Here is a 4,526-nt window from a genome sequence, read left to right as displayed (position 1 = left end):
GCAGGCCCGCAGTACTCAGACATGCACTTCAGTACTGGCCTGTGTCCTGCCCGCTATGGCAAGCTTGCCCTGCCACTGCCACACACACACACAGCTATGCCAGTGCTCCTCAGCCCTGACCTGCAGCACCCCATGCTAACCCAATTTGGGTTTGCAGTTGGGGCATCTGGAATTCCTGCCTCCCAGGACACAGTTGCAGTGAGGGGATGTTGGCTGCGGCTGGGAAAAGCAAGGGGTAGATGATGTTATAGATTAGCTGAGTACCCTGCTGACATTTTACCAGGACTGAGAGTTAGAGGCGGAAGTTGATGCAGAAGTGGCTGGATTTCTAGTCCTAGTTGATACCCAGCCTTTCGCCCCTGGACATCTGTTTACAAAATGGAGTCTACAACGGATCACAAGTGAAATGAATTGTTGAGGTTTCGTCATCATCCCTAGTTGAATTTGTTCACCACACAAAGCCTACAAATAATTTTTCATGGCAGGCAATCCCCTCTTGGGGAGCCCCCAAGTGGTTGAATAGTAGGTGATGCTGCAGGTTATGTTTGAAGTGTATTGGTAGAACGAGGTATGCGGGTACTAGACTTGAAAAGCAGGGGGTGTTTCGTGTGAGGATAGAGGTGCACAGGCAGGAATAGTAGGGGTGCTTCAAGTCAGAACTGAGATACATCACTAGAGCTGTGTGGAGATTCATGCCTAGACTAGCAGGGGCTGTTGCAGATCAGTAGTGAGGGGTGTGTAGACCCCTAAGTCTGGAAAAGCGGCAGATGCTGCAGGTCTGCCTTGAGTTGCATTGGCACAGCTGTGTGGGGTGCCCAGGTTAGAACAGCAGCACTGAATCATTCTCTACAAATCCTCTGCTTGTTTGACTGTAAACCAGGGTGGGGGGGGGGGAGAGCGGGCATGTGTTCCTTCAATTTCCCACAACAAAGCAAGTATAAAGGGGATTAGGATGGCAATGCTGAGGGAAGAGAGAGGGATTTAGAAGGAGAGGGGAACATTAAGATTGAAAGAAATAAATGCAGATTGAAGTTGTTGGACCAGAACAGAAGAACTTCTCAGTCTATATATTTAGCTCAGTGAGGTGTATAAACAGAAACCTGCAGCCAGCTCAGTTGCTTCCCCCCAGTGGAGTGAGTCATCGGCCCTTAGATCTAAAGTTAGGTTCACATCGCAGCTTACACTCACTCTCCCATTTTATTTTTCCCTTTCTATTTTGAAGGGTGTGGGGACAAACCGAGCCCTGCTGCCTACTGGAAGCAGCAAACACAAACTGTGGTGGCATTAGCAACTCGACCAGTCCCCAATGGGTGCCATACATACTTGCTACCCGTGCGTGGGTCTATGCTGTGCCCTGACCTTTAGCTGTTGGGAGCGGTCTGTCCAAACAGCAGATGTGACTCAGAGGGGCTGATGTGCTTTGCACAGCTGTGTTACCACTGACGGGGCAGGGTGGACTGTCCCTGCTAGGCACAAAAATGGAGTCTGGGTTTTTGTAGTGACTGGTGTTTGCTAAAGGTACGTGTGCCAGCTTCAGACAAGGATACAGAGTCTTCCCCTGGGGTCGGGGCAGACTCAGCGAGGGTTTGACCTGGAGGCGAGAAGGGTACTTGGCCTAACTGAGAGCTTGTCCTTGTGTCAGAGATGGGGAAATGTGTAGAGCACCTCCAGCTTAGCCTGGATCCCTGTGTGGCGTAGCCTTCCATTTCACTATTGGCCAGGCCCCAGCCACCTGTTGAGTTTATATGAGTTGGCCAGAGAACGTATTTAAATCCCACACTGGCTCCTGTCTGGCTGCTGAAAACTGAGATGCTGCTTGCCCTGGGCATGCGGACGCTTGGTATGTAAATCGCCAGCGCAGGGCACTCTGAAGGGAGGATGGGGCAGCTCACAGGTCTGCCGGGGGGAGGACACTATTGACCTGAGGCCTCTTCACTTCTATAAGACTCTTTCTTCCCTGCATGCTGTCCCCCAACACCTGGACCCCTCTCGGAAGCTGTTTGCAGTCGCATCGCCATGGCTGGTAATTGCCCCCTTTAAGTGAAATCAATAGCAGCCATTGAAGTCCATTTCCAGGAGGGTTTCCAGCGCTCAGGGCTCTTTAGAACTGAAATACAGACCTGTACCTTTGTCAGCAAGCGTGTCTGGCTCAAGTGATGAAAGGGAAGAGCTGCCTCTATTATTCCTCTCAAAAGCAAAAGAGCCAGCAAGTGGGAGGAGGGACCCACAGAGAAGGCTCCAGATATGTGTGTAGCATCAGACCCCTTCTAATCTGACCTGAGTGCTGGAGCCAAGATTACTCCCCCTACCCCCCACAGACCTAGTAGCTCAAGAAGGAGCCCTGGTCCCTCTTGTGACAGCAGGTCAAACTCTTTGAAAGAAGTCCAGCAGCTGAAGAAGCCTTGTTACTCCGGCCCATGAGACAAGGAACTGCCTCTCTTCAGGTGTTTGCTCCAGTGGTTGTGGAGGGTGTAATCAGACTATGAGAACTCCCCCCACTCCCCAAGGACTTGGCTACAGCTGTCTGGTGGCTCATGTCAGCTGCTGTACTTGGTGTGACTGACAAGCATGCAGAAATCCTCCTCCAAGTGTGCAATCCCTGAGGATTCCAGGCTGGATTTGTGGCTGAGAAGGAGCAAAATTGGCCTTTGTTTGTTCTTGTCACCAGCTCTGCATTGTGAGGGGATGAATCTGACCCCTCCACTTCCCCACTCTGCCCCTTGTCCCCCAGACCTTTGTGGATGGACTTTTTTCTGGTTTAGAGGGTTTGTTTGAAAGTCAGAGTTCAAAATGGCAGCCTGACCTTTACGGTGTAGATCTTTGGGAAGCCACGTCAACTTAGCCACCTGCTCAGCCTCTCTGTGTGTCTGTCCCTCCTCCCTTTCCTGGGTCCCGTCTGTCTTCTCTCACAATTCTCTTTCTTTAGTCTCTCTCTTGCTGCAACCCTCTTTCTTTTCTCCATCTTGCCTTCTCCCTCTGCCCTCCTCCTTCTCTCTCTCATTGATATTCATGTATGAATAAATTCAATTGCATTTTCCCTTTTTCCCCTGAAGGGGCTTGTTGGTGAATTGGAGACATCTGAAATCATAGAGTGCTCCTGCGTCTGATTTGTGGGATGGGATTGGAACCCTTCTCCCTCCAGTAAGGAATGAACGAAGAAGCTTTTGGTGAAAGGGGGAGAGGTGAGGGTTGTGTGACTCATGATGAGGAACCCAGGGGGCCAGGGGATCGAGCAGGTGAGTCAAAAGGACCATAAAGTTACGAGGGCATGGAGGGTCAGCCAGCCTTTTCTTTGGCGCATGTTTGTATGGGGCTGTATCCGGAGATGGGATATGTCTGTGGTGTCTCGAGAGCTTGCTGTATGCGTGTTTATATGAAGTGAGGACGTGTGTGTGTCTGGGCTGGGTAGGGAAATAACAGGGGCCTGTTCATATAGTGTGTAATGTCTGTTATGTATACGGTACCCCGGCGTGTACAGGGAAGGAAGGAAGCTCTTGTGGTTAATGCATAGGACTGAGAGTCAGGAAAACTGAGTTTCACTCCTAGCTCTGGCACAATCTCCTGGTGTGATCTTGGGTAAGTTTCTAAGAGTCCCATTCTGTGAGCTATTGAGTACTGAATGGGGGCATTTAATACATCACAGAAACAGCCCCTTACTTCCCTGAAGGACCATCCCCTTAATTTCCCTGCCCATCAGTTTCTCCACCTGTCAGTGTGGGCTAAGAGGGGTTAACTCATTAGCATTTGGAAAGTCCATTGCTATCCCTGGCTGCAAGGCAGTTTAGAAGTGTGAAATATATTGTGGGACATTTATAAATTGGTTAAAACTGGAGGTAAGTGCATTGCCAGCAGCCTGACATTCCAAGGGCTCAAACTGTTCATCTGCAGATACACTTCCACATCTAACTTGGCCTTTGACATAGTTAGGCTTGTAATGTGCTGAAAATTCAGCTGCATCTGGGGACATGGCTGGAGCCGCATCCAGAATTGTGCTAAGATGTCGAGATTGGCATTTCTGAAAATCAGTCAACATTTTGAGATGCTCACCAGTGTTTACACACATGCATGCACGCACGCATGCATACAAACAGCTCTGGAAAGGCTCCTCCCCCCGGAATATTGTATGCGGTAGCTTAAAAAAATCAAAACTCTTTCCCGGTGCTGGAGAGAGTCCAGAGAAAGCAACATGATAAATTTACAGAACAGACAGGCTGTCTAACAAGGAGCAACTCAAAGTTATGCATATTTAGGCTGAAATAAAAGATCTCATATATTTCAAAAGGAACATGCAAGGATTCAGGACATAATCGTGGTACACTCTGGACACTCTGGAAGGAAAGAGCTAGGTGACATAAGAGAAAGGGGGTTTTTGTCTAAGAACATTCTTAATAACAGAGTAATAACAGGACATTTATGTAGTACCAGTCACCCAGAGCTCTTAACTAACTTTGATTCCAGTCCTGCATTTCTTGCTCACCCTAAACACTCATTGACTTCAGTGTGAGATCTGGATTTGTCTTCAGTGG

This window comes from Chelonoidis abingdonii, chromosome 1 (assembly GCF_003597395.2).
Source record: "Chelonoidis abingdonii isolate Lonesome George chromosome 1, CheloAbing_2.0, whole genome shotgun sequence".
Taxonomy (NCBI): domain Eukaryota; kingdom Metazoa; phylum Chordata; order Testudines; family Testudinidae; genus Chelonoidis; species Chelonoidis abingdonii.
The sequence above is the reverse complement of the archived record's forward strand: the minus strand, read 5'-3'. Positions refer to the sequence as shown.